General features: G+C 35.1%; 1 protein-coding gene across 2 annotated transcripts in view; it reads right to left on the bottom strand.

The window, feature by feature from the left end:
* Positions 1-17,137, bottom strand: part of RUNX1 (RUNX family transcription factor 1) — a 318,640-nt gene that overhangs the window by 11,996 nt on the left and 289,507 nt on the right. The window lies entirely within an intron of this gene.

Here is a 17,137-nt window from a genome sequence, read left to right as displayed (position 1 = left end):
CCCCACCTTCAATTTATTGTAAAACTATAGTTTATTAGTACCCCTTTGAGAATTTACATCTGATGAAATTTTTTCCCAAAGATATCAAATGATTCCACAATGAAAATAATGTTTAAGAAGATAAAGCTTCTTAGACTGAAAGTATTAGTTCAAACTGTATGATGGCCAAGCCAACATTTCAAGACTTTAATATATGAATACTTACATTTTAAGCCAAATCTTGAAAAAAAAAAAAAAAACAACCACCTTCATTACCAGAAACCATTTTGTTTACTGGTCTTCTGTGTTCTAGGAGCAACTAATTTCTGTGTGTTCCAACTTAGTAGGTAAACACAATTGGAGGGAGAGGATAATACAACATAATAGAAAAAGCACTGGGTTTGGAGTCAGAGGATCCATGTTCAAATACCAGCTCAGCTACCTGCATGCCTTGTTATTTGTCCTTCATTTTTTGAAAAGAATCAGTGACATTATGGGTAAAGTCTTGTCTTGATAGTGAATTGGATTTACAAGGCAGAGTTGCACTAAGTTGTCCGCTGCTTTCTTCCTGAAGTCCAGTGGCAGGACAAAAGTCAAACAACTGACAATGGATCAGGATAGAGTGGGTGACTTTGGTATCTTTGATGTTTGACAAGTTCTAAGCACTCCACAGGTGTTGGAACAAATTGTTCTTATCTACCCATTCCACTGGGGAAAGCCTTCACATGCTTGAGGTAGACAGTTCCCCAATTCACTGATGAATTTGAGGTTTCTCTCTCTCCCTTCCCCCCCACACCTCTCCTCTCATTTCTCGCTGTTTCTGTCTCTCATCTCATCTCTCTGTCTCCATCACTGTGTCTGTCTGTCTCTGTCTCAGTTTACCTTCAAGCTGATTTAGCCTATCTGATGAGATTTTACTAGGATGCAGATTCTGTTCATGCTTCTTGGAGTTAGAGGCAAGAATTAAATGCCAGGTGGGTACCAAAGATAGATTAGCATCCCTGAAAAGGATCCAGAACCCTCACACTAGTGGTGTTAGTTCTCCCTCAACACTTCATATATTCCTATGCCCTAAAGCAAATGGGACAGGGTGTCAAGTTGAAACATGGCACAGTGGCGAGACAACTGGCTTTGACTTCAGGAAAACAGGTTCAAGTCATAAATCTACTAGTACTGTGACTAGGCAAATCATTTAACCTTTTCTTACCCTTTTGAAACCTTTGGAAAATAAAGCCCATGTTGACCTATAACCAGAAACCCAGAGCTGCCATACTTTTATGCATACATGGAACACATTTAAACAGAACAGAAAGAACACCATTAGTGTATGATATAATAGAATGTAATGTGATGTGATAATAGAATTACATCATAGAAGAATGGAAATAATGCTGGGTTTACAGCTAGAGGATTCAGATTCAAAGCCTGCCTTTGATTCTTGTTGAGCAAGTTGGTCTATACCTGTTGATACAATGGATAGACCATTAGATCTGGAGCCAGGAAGACCTGAGTTCAAATCCATACTCAGACATTTACTAGATGTGTGACCCTGGTTGGGCAAGTCACTTATTTTCAGTTTGTTTAGTTTACTCAACTGTATGATAGGGATAATAGCAGCTAAATCACAGGGTTGTTGTGAGAATAAAAGAAGGTAATATCTGTAGAATGCGTAGCACAGTGTCTCGCATGTAAGTAGGTACTTTATACATGTTTATTCCATTCTCCTCCCCCACTGGTAAATTAAGGGGTTGAACTAAATGATCTAATAAGGTTCATTTCAGAATTAGGTCCTATGATTCATGTGGGCCTGATTTTTTCGAAAATATGACATGCTTGTGGATTGGAGAGGAAACTCCACTGCTAGAAAGCATATTGAAGGAATTAGGGGATAGTTATTATCCCATCATGAAACAATGGTATATTTCCTTAGGGTGCATTATTTATGTCCCTTTTTGGGGCCATCTCTTAAAATAAGTACACAGCTTAGGTGGACTTTTAATAAAGACTGCTTCATAATGAGGATGCTGGCAACTAAATGTCTCAAGTCTCAAAAAAATTATGCTTTACAACATAAAGAAATTACATTCTCCTAAATGACATATGTTTTCATTTTCTATTAGCTCATAAGAGAACCAGACTAGTGAAGAATTTTCTTCTTGACTTCCTTCCTGAACAGAATTGTGTTTTGAAATTTACAGAACTCAGGGGAAGTTGACCCTAAATTAATAAGTTTGTCATAGATTTAGGGATGAAGAGAATCTTAGTGGTCATTGAATTCAATTACTTCACTTTACAAGAGGATGCGGAAAACTGGGGTACATAAGTCAAAAATTGTGCTCAAGGTTACATTGAAAGAAATGCTCAAGGTATTAAAGACAAAGCTGGGATTTGAAACTAGATCTTCTTAACTCCAAGTGCAGTGTTCTATTTATTATCATATTGCTTTTCAATTGTACAGTAAATTTTGGAATTCTTTTGTTAAATTAAGTTATTTTGTTCCCAGTTTCAGGGATGGTGAAGAGTGAAAGAGCTATTTTAAATTCAGAAGAAATGTAGCATTTGGGATCTGTGCTATCTGGACAACCAAGGGCATCTAACTATGTTTCTTTGGGAAAAATCCAATGAATATTACCATGTATGTATTGCATTTTGGGAAAAATGCTATGGAAATGAACTATCTAAATATGAATATGGAATTACGCACACATAATAAATGAGTAGATAATACACAAATATCATTTTAATTATTTAAAAGCCAAACAAAAGAGGTTTTATAATTGTCATAAAATACTTCAGGGTGTGAATTGCGGTACTGTAATTTATGCTTGTTGTGAAGACAGCATAACGCCCTTAGCCTCATGTCTAAAACCACAGGAGGCTAGGCATATGGTATTATGCCATAAGTCAAGCTATGTCATGTTTTACTGCAGTGAAAAAGTTGTGTTAGGCTTTTCCAAACTCATAATCAAACCATACAAACATTGCATAATAGGTTTCATAGCTTTTTAAAAATAGGCTTTGATAAGATGGTCTTAGGATCAAAGTGCATGGCCTTTTCTTGTCTTTTCAAAAGTTTGGTGACTTTCTTTAATATTTTAATTCTTCAATATTTTAATATTTAATATTTTAAATATTTCTTTAATATTTAAGACAATGACAGTTCTGGTTTCCAGGAGAAGACAGGGTAGAAGACTGAAAAACATAAGATGGTTAAGAGGAATGGGATGTTTCTCAGTTTAACAAAAGTTGAGAATAGTTTGCTTTGGTTTGCTTTAAAATTTGGTTTCATTGTCACTGGAGGGCCAGCAGATGGTGGTGGAGAGCTTTTAGTGACAGAGACTTTAATTACAATAATGATATTTAATTAAAAAAAAAACACTATTAAATGTTCACTGCACTCTGGAAACTGTATTTTACATGAAGAGTTAATCCTTGCCCTCAAAGAACATATGTGCTAAAATAAACAGAACACAAATAATATGAAAGCAGCATGGTATGGTGGGAAATGATACAATTTGGAAAGCCAGATTGGTCTACTCTACAAAAGCCACCATTTCCTTATCTGTAAAATGAGGCATTGGGTTAGATGACCTTTAAGTTTCCTTGCTGTTCTAAATCTATAATTCAGTGAGTTTCCCCCCCTCTGTAATAATTTCTTATTTCTCTCTAATTCTATTCTTTTATTTTTTTTCCTAGAATGGATGTTGGGAGTGAAAGATAGAACTTATATTTAAAGACACATGATGGTAAAGTGTAATTAAAGACATTTAGAAATGTCAAGAAGAAGCTGCTGAGTCCAGGGAGCCACCATCATTCTATCTTAAATTAGTAAAGCCATCTATATAACACAGTTAGATCTAAACAGCTGAAAGACTACAAGTGCTCACGGGGAGATTGAGCTAATGTAATAAAAATGACAATTCTACCTAAATCAATCTACTTATTCAGTGCTATGCTAGTCAAACTGCCAAGAAATTATTATGTAGAGCTAGAAAAAATAATAAAAAAGTTCATCTGGAAAAACAAAAGGTCAGGAATTTCAAGGGTATTAATGAAAAAAATGCAAATACAATCCTAAAACTATATTAGGAAGCAGCAGTCATCAGACTATTTGGCACTGGCTAAGAAATAGAGTTGTGGATCGGTAGAATAGGTTAGTTCATAAGACAAAATAGTCACTGACTATAGTAATCTAGTGTTTGATAAACCCAAAGACGCCAGCTTCTGGGATAAGAACACCCTATTTGACTAAAACTTTTGGAAAAAACTAGAAAATAGTACTGCAGAAACTAGGCACTGACCAACATCTATACTAAGATAAGATCAAAATGGTTTCCTGATTTAGACATAAAACAGTGATACTATAAGCAAACAAGGAAAACAAGGAATAGTACACCGCTCAGATCAGTGGAGAAAGCAGAAATTTATAGCCAAAGAGGAATAAGAGAACATGAAATGTAAAATGGGTAATTTTGATTACATTAAATTAAAAAGGTTTTGCATAAACAAAACCAATGCAGCTAGGACTAGAAGGGAAACAGAAAACTGGAAAAAAAATTTACAGCCAGTTTTTCTGATAAAGACCTCATTTCTAAAATATATAGACAAATGACTCAAGTTTATAAGAATACAAGCCATTCCTCAATTGAAAAATGGTCAAGGGATATGGATAAGCAACTTTCACATGATGAAATTAAAGCCATTTCTAGTCATATGAAAAAATGCTCTAAATCACTATTTATTTAGAGAAATGGAAATTAAGACAAGTTTGAGGTACCACTTCATAACTCTGAGATTGGCTAAGATGACAGAAAAAGATAATGATGAATGTTGAAGGAGATGTGGGAAAACTGGGGCACTAATACATTGTTGATGGAGTTGTGAAATGATCCAACCATTCTGGAGAGCAATTTGGAACTACGTCCAAAAGGTTATCAAACTGTTCAAACCCTTTGATCCATCAATGTCTCTACTGGGCCTATATCCCAAAGAAATCATAAAAGAGGGAAAAGGACCCATATACTACAAAAATGTTTTAGCAGCCCTTTTTGTAATGAAAAAGAACTGGAAATTACATGGATGAGTTGAAGAATGGCTAAATAAGTTATGGTATATGAATGTTATGAAATATTATTGTTCTGTATGATGAGTAGGGTGATTTCAGAAAGGTTGGAAAGACCTACATGAACTGATATTAACTGAAGTGAGCAGAATCAGAAAAACACTGTATACAATAACAATATGATTATGGGATGATCAACTGTGATGGACTTGGCTCTCTTCAACAATGAGGTGATTCAGGGAAATTCCAATTGACTTGTGATGGAAAATAGCATTCACATCCAGAGAGAGAACTATGAAGACTGAATGTGAACCAAAGCATGAGATTTCTACCTTTGTTATTGTTTTTTGCTGTTTTTGATCCGATTTTTTTTGGACAGGATGATGCATGATGCACATGGAAATATGTTTAATTTAACCTATATCAGATTGCTTGCTATCTTGGGGAATACAGAGAGAGGAGCAAAGAGAGAATAATTTGGAACATAAGGTTTCGCAAAGATGAATGTTGAAAACAACCCGCAAGTTTTTTGGAAAAATACTATCAAAATTAAAATTAAAAAATATTTCATATGATAAACAATATTTTTAAAGAAAAGTACAAGAAGGGTAAAACCAGTTAGTACCTGGAATAAGTCTGAAAATATATTAAATGCTCCACACATGGGAACCTGCCATTTCTACAAAGGAACGTGACTTATCTCCTTTCTCCCCGCCTCCCCCCCCCCCCCCCCCCCCCGCCATTTTTATTCTTAGTAATTCTGCAACAGTCTTGTTTTTTATGTAGTGATTTATTTTCATTTCCATTGTTTTAAACATTGTGTATACTGCTTTTTTTTTTTTTTTGGCCTTTGCTTACTATAATTTGTATCAATTCATGTAAGATTTTCCATTTTTTTTCAGTATAAGTCATATTTGTTTCTTTCAATGATCTTTCCATGGCAACCAAAAATCTCAGCTCCCATAGGTGAATCCTTTTTTTTTTTTTTTTTAAAGGCTGCATAATGGGGACATATACCTATTTCCAAATCTTAGAACCAGTTAGCATTGCCATTCAGTCCTCAGCTTCATCATCTCCTTGTCACTACTCATAACGTTTGATTCAGGTTAGTTAACTAGCTTAAATTGCACAATTAGTCAGTTATTTAAGAAACATTTACTATGTTCTGATCATTGGCTAGGCACTGTGCTAACTGCTGGGAATACAAAAATAAGAGAAGACCGTCGCTGAATAATGGGGGAGATGATCAGCCAACCAATAACTGAAAGCTAATTAATTTAGAATGCTGAGGAAATAAAGGTGTGGTTATCTGAGTAACTTTTTCTCAATCTAGTCTCTTTTAAATGAGACAGAAAAAAAGGCACTATACATGTAGCTTTAAATTTGAATATTCTCAAACTCCTTTCCTTTACTCTGTAGATAATATTTTTTGATTGTTGATGACCAAGATGAAGACAACTGCCATGTCTTTTTTCTACTGAACATTAACTCTTCCCCAATGATATTATTTGTATCTTTTGTATAGGCATTAGCTGCACTATTCTCCCTAATGCCCTGTTTAAAAAAGGATGTTGTATGATAAGGCTACATTTAAACAATCATATAAAACATAAAAGCATAAAGTTATTCATGTTACAATACCATATGGTATATGCGTATACAAATGTGTATATATATATACATATAAAACATATATGTGCATATATATTTATATCTTGATGAAAAGAAAAACCCTTGAGGCAGATTTTTATCTAATCTGTCCCTAGAATCCCTCCCCCCAACCTTGCCAGGTTGGTATTGAGCCATTTCTCAGGGTGCCATTGAAATTTACCTCCTAGTACAGTCTTGCTTTATGGTGTAACAAAGACTCTTTTGGAAACTCTCAGAATGCACAACAGGATGTGAGTCAGGCCTCAGGGATGTGATTCAGTTTCCAGGGTGATGTGTCAGGGCGAGCATTGATTCTTCATCTCTCCCATCATCACCACCCCATGAGACAATCTGGGTTCCCCTTTAAAAAAAAAAGGGAATACCCCATGATGCTCCTCCCTCCACCTTATTCTTGTCTTCTACTGACTCTAAAACAATTTCCAGAATGCCAAAAAAAAAAAAAAAAAAAAAAAAAAAGATGCTTTACAGTTACAAATGGTAATCATTGGCTAAAAGAACATTTCCCTGAAGCTCTGGCTTGATTTCCAGAAATTGTGTCTCAGCTCAAGTGTCAGGAGTGAAAACAGGATTTTAAAAATTAAAAATAAAAATGACATCAACTATACATAAGTCCTAGCAGTAGATGGCCTGGCATATTGTCCTGATCAGTAAAATCTCATGATATAATTCATTTTTTATAAGTTCTAGATCCTGAAAAACAAACAAACAAACAAAAAAAAAAAAACCAAAAATACTAGGAAAGACCTGCCAGCCATTTATTTCTGACCGGCTTGCAGACATCTTAGTTAGTCATGGGCTGTTAAGTTGCTTTATATCAGCATACCTTTTCAGGGAAATAGCACCAAGCTGGGGCAGAGGCCTGCCTTAGGTAGGTATATTTTAAAAAGTCCTTTGGGGTTTTGAGTTACTAACTACCTATGGTAAAGTAATGTGGCTTCTGATGTGCCAGCCTGAGGGAAGTGAGAAATGAGTATTGCTCCTAAAGAGCTTCAATGATTGCCTCTAGTGTGCTTTTTCCTTTCCCTCTCTCAATTGTGGGAGAATAGGCGACTTTGCGGTTAAATAGTAAGGCTGGGAATCTGGATCTCTGGATCCTAATCTCAGGGCTGCCCTGGAGCCTTGGTGCCTCAGGCTGAGTCCTTCAACTCCCAATACCTCTTTCCTCATTTCTGAAGTGGGGTGTAATAATACTTACCTGCCTCACAAGTGTGAGAAATAATTAATGTTTGTAAAGCCACTTTGAGATCTACAGATGAAAGGCTCTCTATAAATGCAAAGTGTTACTCCTCATAAGATCTTCCAGACAGTTCCCAGGGGAAATACCACCTTATGTAAAACAGGAGTAGTCTGGGATTAGCCTTAAAAAAAGCATCTTCTCATTTTCTGAAGAGGGGTTATGGCAAGTTTGAAGATAACAGCTACCAGAAAAACAAAACAAAACAAAATAAAATAAAAACAAAAATAAAACCAATGACCACAAAATTTTCTGCAAAATTTTCATTTATTTTTTCCCATTTGGACTCTATGGGACAGGAAATGAATTTACACCTTCCCCTCAACAGTGATGCTTTATTTCTCTTTACTCTATTAAACTCTCACTGCATAAACCATTCACATAAGTACTCTACCTTCTTCCTGCCCCTTGCCCCCTCCTCTTCTAAACATCATCAGTATTGGACTCTTTTCCTATGAAATTGGCAGAGCAAATTCCCATGATGCTAGCCCAGTAAGTTCAATTCAATTCAATAAACATTTATTCTAAATAGAGTTTTACATTACATATAGAGTTTCTGAGGAAAACACCCCTTTTCCCTTCCTGCCTTCCAATCCAATTGATTTTCCTTCACTCTGTATATCCTTTCTTCCTGCAAAAAAAATGTATAAAGATTAAAGATTCTTCCATAAGTGACCAGTCAAATCTCCAGTGGCCTTGTTGGAAAGTCCAACTCCACTCACCTTCCTCACATATTCTCAAATCATTTTTTCCCCTCTACATTAATAGCAGTCCATAGAGAATGATCTTTGAAAGAAATGAGCAAACAGAATGAGACCAGTCTTGGTTCTAAAGGACAGATGATGAAACAAGTTTCCTTCTTCTCATGAGAGGGATGGGATTAAAGATGTAGAATATTTCATGCCATTCATTCAAGACGATGACATTCATTATATGATCAGGTTTTGCTTAAAACTGTTTTTAAAATTAAGCATGGTTTTATGAGTGTGGTCATGGGGTATAAAGTGACTATGATGGGGAAAAAACTCAAATGATATCAGTTAAACTTTTTTTTTTTTAAAGTTCTAGGAATACATGTCCTAAACTTAGAAATCTTACTCAACTTATCTTTGTCAAATGGATTTCTGTCAAACACTATGAATTTGTTAAATCTACAGAGCTAACTTTTGGCATCCTCTGGTAAAAATTGTAAACTTGAGGGATTCATTGCCTCTTAGAAAAGTTCAAAAATTGAAGGGAAAAGGTCTTTCTGAAGAAAAATTGCATTAGCCACAATCATATCGACATGAATCTTATACAAGAGTTTTCTTTCCTAACAGAACTCTCCATAAGAATGAGTTACTTTAGGAAGTGGTAGATTTCCCTAAACTAAAGGTATTCAAAAGTAGAATGATCATTTGTCAGGTAAATTGTAGGGATATATGTAAATGTATAAGTATGTATGTATAAGTTTGATTTTACAGTCTTTTCTGTCCTTTCCAACTCTAGGAAAGTTTAAAAATTGAATAATAATAATTAAATATTAAATAAAATAAATTAAATAATAATAATTAAATAATTCTAGGAATGTATGAATTGGGAAAATCATGTTATTTAGTCCAAGTTAGAAGGATCAGGAATCCTATTTGTTGCTCAGAGGTCAAAAGCAGAAAAATTCTGAATTGTTTTTCAATGATAACTAACCACGGAATGTAGCTTTCCTCCAGTTGACAAAACACATATCACTGGATTATCTTTTCTCCCTACAGAATCAGTTCTGTCTAACAATGCAGATTATAATCCAATTAAATAGCCAGATATTGCAATAGAGTGTAACATGCTGGATCAATCTAATACCTCAGAAAGCCATCTCTCTCTCTCTCTCTCTCTCTCTCTCTCTCTCTCTCTCGATATCTATCTATCTATCTATCTATCTATCTATACATACACATATACTTACACACACACATATATACATATACACACAAACACACACATATTTCATTTAGCAATGTCCATGATATTTCATTTTTGTGCAATGAATGATTATATCTTTGGTACTTATTGTCTCTTCCTATGGCTTTTGTTCTAAAAAACAAAATACCCCCCCCACTCCCCAAACTACAAATATACATATATATAGTCAATGAATGTGCTCTTTCAGTAGGTTAGAAATAGTTAAAGTAAAGCATGTTGATTATATCATGCTCATTACTATTTTACATAATGTCTTATTGATAATCACACAATTTCAGAGCTGGAAAGTCTTTTGACATTAATCAGTACAATCTATTCTTTTATAGAATAGAACTTAGAGAAGTCAAATGTTTTGCTCAGAATCAAAATCTAAGTAACAGGTGCTAAAGTTGGGCCACAAATTGAGATTATCTGACTCCAAGGATGATGGCTTTTTCCCTTCTACTCATGCTTCCAAGGGAATCTCATAGAAAACATATGAAAACTGCAACAATATCTTTCTAAAACTATTGTCAAACTGTCACTATAGCATGCTAATTGGTGAATCATACTTTGAAGCAATTCTCCCTAATAGGGAATGGAAAATGACTGAGATAGTATAGGAAAGCAGATAGGATTGGAAGATCTCAGACAGTTAAAACTAAAAAAAAAAAAAAAAAAAAAAAAAAAAATGACCACACTCCTACATCTACAAAATTAAGGTACAAAAACTCCTATTATCATTCATGGAAAATGAGTGGGGTTATTTCTCTACAGCTGTAACTATAAAATCACAAGAATTAGAGTATGAAGGTACCTTAGAGCTCATCTACTCTTGAGACCAAGAATATTTCTGTAATTTTAGCAACAAGTGATTGACTAACCTGTGCTTAAAGACTTCAAGTGTCATGAGGAACCCATTGCCTCTTTAAGGCATCCCACTCAGCTTCTGGACAATTCCAATTATAAGTTTTTCTTTGACTGCTATTAATTTTGTTCCTGGGGCTAAAGAAAATAAACTCTAATGTCTCTTTTACCTGATAGCCTAATGAAAGACAAGCAGATATCCTTCATTTTAGAAGTGAAAAAACGTAAGCTCAGAGGTTTTTCCATAGTTGAAGACAGTTAACTCTAACCCTCTTTCCTAGGATAAACAGATAATTTTCCTTAAATTTTTCTCCTCATTCCAAACACATGATCCTCAATTTTTTTTCTCTTCTGAATCTACAAATCTGGAGCTACAAATTGCACAAAGATGTTTGATTAGTGCAATTTGTGAGGAAATTGCTACTTATCTCCATCTAAAAACTATTCTGTTTAAATGTATTTTAAAATGTAAGGATAAATGAATTTCTGCTTTTAGAATCAGTTTTAAATGGAGGTAGAAGCTTTCTAGATAATGTTAAGCACTTTTGTACAAATTAGCTTTAATGCTAACAGTAGATTCAAAGCAGGGAATTAAAGAAAATAGGTCAGATAAAAATGAAATTTCCTGATTAGGAAAATTATTTTTAATAAAAAAAACAGAATAGAAAAAGTATATAGTATTCTATCTCTTTCAGTTCTTTTGGACTAGGAAAAATCTAGTTAGTTAGTTTATGCTGTATGAGCCAAACTAATAATGATGCAATGACATAAAAAATGAGAATAAATCACCCACCACAAAGATGGAAGTAGAGAAGGAAGCGTCATAGCCACTGTATACTCTTGGTATAAAAAGAATACTAATTTGGGATACAGAACTTCTGAATTAAAACTATGACTTTCCCCTTTAAAATCTGACCCCAAGCTTCATTTTAAATTGATTTTATATCTATAAAAATGTGTGTATGTGTGTGTGTGTGTGTGTGTGTGTGTGTGTGTGTGTGTGTGTGGTGAGGTTTTAGCCTTACCCTTAAATACTCTTAGGACAGATGGTTCTGTTGTTATAATCTAAGATAGTGATTGAGCAGATCTCTCAGGTTTGAATACAAAGCTGGAAGGGACTGTTCATAGTACTTTTTGACCCAGAGCCTTTGGTATCCATCCCCTAAACAAGATCTGCCACATGGACTCTATGTTATCTAAAACAAATAAAAGTAGTACTATATGATATAAGGTTTCCATAGTTGGCATAAGCAGAAAGTAGGTGTGTAGATTCTTGAACCCAACAAGAAAATAGTGATAATTACAACTTATTTATTTGCAAATTTGTTTTTTTTCCTAAGTAGTCAGTGAAGCATTAATTTCTCTCTCTTTCTCCTCTCTTTCTCTGTCTGTCTTTGTCCTTCTGTTTCTCTCTCTCTTTCTCACTTTTTCCCTCTCCTCCTCCCTCCTTTTGTCTTTCCCTCCCTCCCTCCCCTCTCTCCTTTCTCTTTTTCTTTGTCTCTCTTTTTTCTCACTTTCTCCCCCTCCTCTCCTTTCCTTTCTTCTCCTTTCCTTTCTTCTCCTCTCCTCTCCTCTCCTTTTTTCTTCTCTTCTCTCTCTCTCTTCTCTTCTCTTCTCTTCTCTTCTCTTCTCTTCTCTTCTCTTCTCTTCTCTTTTCTTTTCTTTTCTCTCTCTCTCTCTCTCTCTCTCTCTCTCTCTCTCTCTCTCTCTCTCTCTCATTTTTTTTTCTAGAAATCACAAAAGTAAAAGTTAAGAAAAGTGAAGTCTTTGAAGACAAGCCTAAGATCATATACCTCAAAGTGGCAGAATTACACTGAGGGGTGTAAGGGACAAAGCCTTGGATTTGGAATCTAAAGACCTATGTTCAGTCCCAATCTCCTAATTTCTACCATGGTAAAGCCATTTCACTTCCTTCGTCTATAAAATAAAGGGTTAGGCTATATCTTCTCTATGATTCCTTCAAGTGTAAATCCGCAAATCCTCTGAATGGGACTTGATCCTAGTAGCCCTGACTTCAGACTCAGTGCTCCATAGTGTGTACATCACAATGCTACTCAAACCTGCAATCTTCTCCCCATCTGTGTAGGTAGCATCCCTGTGAGGGTCCAGAATCCGTGGATCTGTCATTTGTCTTCAAACTGGAGAATGCCAGCGATTCAGCAGGACATTCAAAGATCTTAGAAGGTGCATATGTTCTGGGCCCTCCTTATAAGGTACTCAACAGACAGGTCTGGCTATTGGGCTATCCTACCCATCAGTGATCTCTCTAGCACTTTTGGGAGTGGCTTCATGCCTCCCCCATCTGTGTTTTCTCTTTAGCACTTTTGTGGTTTTGTGAAACATTAGAACTGTTTGAAAAATTCCAGAGTAGTTTCAAGCCCTTGACTCATCTTCTGTTCCCATGTGACATGGACACTAATGTATCCTTATTTGATTTTAAGCCAGAGACCCTAGTTTAGGCAGCAATTCTAAAGCGGCACTTTAATAAGATCCAATGAAAAACTCTTTAAACGGAAAAGAAAAGCACCAGTAGCAAAAACAATTTCAAGTAAACTAAAGTAGTGGAAGACAAAAATTTAACTCTCTCTTTCAATTTATACTCGTGTTGAATAATTTCCATGATGGCTGCAATTTCTATCCCATTTCTCTCTCAGTTAAAAAATAATTTAAAAAGTGCCCATAAGGATCTTATTTGAAGCAGCAGGTATGGATCCCTTTGTGCTGAATTCTCTTCCAAGCAAAACGAAGATACTGGGAACTAGAGTTCCTTTCACTAATTTGTTGTTCCAATCTGATGCCAGTGTTGGATACTACAAATGACCACGAGCACTTGACTGTAAAAAATATGATTTCACAATCAATGTATGTGCTGTTCTTGCAGGTTAGCACATAAGCTGCTCAGATGAAATATAAACCATCTCTCCCACTGAGTAAGCACACTCCTTCAAGGCTGGCGTCACAGTGGCTTTGAAGAACACGGCTGTATTATGTGCAAACGACAAAGTCTCCCAGAGCCAGTGACACACACACAAGAGGGAAAGCTGAGTTTTTCAAATTGAGGATGTATTGTTCTTTGTCTTCTCAGATATGAGTCATACTGTGTAGTAACAGTTAAACAGTTATGCACCCAGGAACCTCCACACCTCCAACCTGAAGAAATATTCCTAATGGGGGAAGTAAAATGCTTCCTCCAACATGAATAGCTGCCCCCCTTTCAATAGATTCCTGGGAATTGAATCAAATCAGAGATTCCATTTTAACTTTCTGACTTTCCTATAGAATATAGAACATCCATATTTATGTCGCAAATCTTTAAGCCTCATGATGATAATTTCTCTTTTCATGCACAAACAACACACACACACACACACACACACACACACACACACACACACAATGAGATCTGGAGATAACAATGCTATTGAAAGTTCCACAATTTGTCAAGGGAAATTATTATACTATACAAGTCAAAAGACCTTAGTTCTAGACCCTCAATCAATTAATAAGCATTTGTTTACTCCTTACTCCATGATGGTCACTCAGTTAGACAAAAGAGATGCAATGTCTGAAATAAAATTGTCCCTGTCTTCAAGAAGTTTACATTCTCTGCCATTACTTAGGAATATAATTTTGGACAAGTATTTTACTCTCTGTATCAGAGATGTATTATTTATTTTTTAATACTTCAAAAGATCTGTGAAAACTTTTTCCACCAATACTTTCCCTCCTCATTATTACCAATATGAGTATTATTACTATTAGCCAAAACTTTTAAAGCTTGCAAAGTAGATATTATTGAGTTCACATGGCCAAAAAATCATCACCTGATATCCAAAATCTTGGTGGGGAATGTATCTTTTTATAGTTAACTTGGCTGGTCCTTAGATGATAGTCCATCACTGAGTCCATGCTTAACACATTTCTAGCTCATTTTCTAGGTAAGATCTGACACACTCTGTGCTCACTGGTTAGCATAGTTTTTGAGAATATAGGATCACTTCCTCTTTAGTAGAATTGTCTGCCATATCCCCCAAATGGTGATAATGATACCTTATTTTCCTGAGAACAAAGAGTTGGATAGCTTAAGAGATCTCTAAAAGGTCTTTCCAAGATCTGGCACCTTTGATACTTGCTCCATTGAGTATATCTGAATGCATTTTAGTACTCATCTCTCTTCTCCAGGCAGTACAATTTCTCTTAGACTTTAAACTTTTCCTTATGCCTGCTCTGTTTATAGGCATAGCATTGCTAGGGCAAATATATAGTAAAAAATACTTGTTGTCTAAATGGAGTATATTTGAAAAGTTTTATTAATGCATTCTGTGTTTTACACCACACTCATTTCCTTATTTATCCTTCCCTTCATCTACTGAAAAATGACCTTGTAATAAACACATTAACAATATGTTACCATAATATACAAATAACAACCAGGCACTGTGCTAAGACCTGAGAATAAAAAGACAAAAAATAGTGAAACAAGTGGCTTACATTTTATCAGGAGTAACAATCGATACATATATTAGTAAATATATAGATATATGAGGTAATTACAAACTGATTTTGGGGGCACCAATATACAGGGAGAACAGGAAAAGCCTTATGTAGGAAAAGTAATGGGATTTAAATCAAGAGATCCACACTCCACCATCACATATTAACTGCATGGTGAAGAGAGGCTCATCATTATTCAGAGGACCAGCACTTGAAAACTGGCTTTTCCATTAACTTATGTGTATGAGCTTGGGCAGATCACTTCATGGTAAGCTATTGTGCCTTTCATTCACCATTTTCTTAGTTGTAACATGGTACAAAAAATACCTGCCCTTTCCTGTCAGGACTGTTGTAAGGAACGGCTTTATTAAAAAGAAAAAAAAAGTATAGAAGTGCTTTATAAATGAGAGCTATTATAAAGATAAAAACAATCTGTACTTCATCTTTGTGAAGGTTATGATTTCATTAGTCCAATTAGATAAGGACAGAACCCTAACAATTAGTTCTTTCCTACCTTTCTCTTTTTTTTCCTTAGAGTTTCAAGATCCTTAAGTATTTTCACTCTTTATTTGAAATTTTCAGGAAAAGGCCTGTTTGTTTGAATTTGCAGTCAATCTATACACCACAGTAACACTAACCTTGATGAGAACTTGTCAGGATTGCAATAGATTAATGATATAGGTTGCCAAAGTGGCATTTTATCTGTACAAAAGAAACCTTTGAAGATAAGAGTCATTTACTCTTTCATAAGCTCATCTCTACTGCTCAGAACAAAGAACATAAACTAACAAAGTGAAATTTATCTAGGAGTAATCTCCTCTTGTGGCAGAATATCTATCCACACTTTTATTTAGAAAGGCAAAGGGAAATCTTCCAGACTTTTTTTTAACTTCTTTTAAACTCTAACATTGACCACAGTTTTTAACAAAAAGGAGGGAATTGTTTAAAAACATTTGCTAATAAACAGCCTCTTATGATCTAAAGATACCCTGTTTCATTTTATTGACTTAGAGAGAGTAAAGGACATATCAAATGCAACCTTCCTACTTCAACAGATGAGGTCACCTTGAGAAAAATGATACCATACTGAGCCCAGCAGGATGAAACCTCCCTCCGGGGTCTTGTTTGATTTACAAGGTGAAGAAAGGTCTTTTTTATATGATTGACAGATTTTTAGTATTTTGTCCTTAAAAAAGGAGGAGATTTTTAAGAAGTTAAAAGTACATATGACACAGCAAACAAATACAGTGTTACTCAGTGGTACATATGACCTGAGAAGGAAAACTCTTCTAGAATACACAAAAAATTGGTAATGCCCAAGTTGAATCAATACTAACCTCTTCTCTGTCATCTTATTCTATTGCCTGTTATAGTATGAAGGAGACCCTTAGATCTCAAAGGTTATGGCAAGAAACAGAACACACACTCTGTAAGGTCCTTCCAAGGTGAAAAGGCTCTGAAAAAGAGGATGAGCAATGGATTGTGTCTTTTGTCTACAAACCAATATAAGTAGGGGAAGTAGGGAAAAATTTGTCCTTATTCAGAGGTCCTGGGTTTGAAAACTGACTCTGCCTCTAACTACATATACAATCTTGGACACATCACCTTACATATCTAAGCTTCAGTTTCCTTTTGGTAAACTGAGGTTGAACTTTTAGTTCCACTTGAAGATGTCTTTTAGTTCTAAATATACAGTCCAGGTAAACCAACTGTTTAGCCATAGCAACCCATAAAAACCATTTACTAAGGCATGGAAAGATTGTGATTTTCAGTGACATGAAATTATAGATTTCTTAAAGAAGTATTCAAATTATATGTATTCATCTTCCATGTACCCTATAAACTTCTTGAGGGTAGAGCTTATTTTGGGTCTCATTTTGTTTGCTATTTCATTT

The sequence above is a fragment of the Antechinus flavipes genome, chromosome 3 (assembly GCF_016432865.1).
Source record: "Antechinus flavipes isolate AdamAnt ecotype Samford, QLD, Australia chromosome 3, AdamAnt_v2, whole genome shotgun sequence".
Classification (NCBI taxonomy): Eukaryota; Metazoa; Chordata; class Mammalia; order Dasyuromorphia; family Dasyuridae; genus Antechinus; species Antechinus flavipes.
The sequence above is the reverse complement of the archived record's forward strand: the minus strand, read 5'-3'. Positions and strand labels throughout refer to the sequence as shown.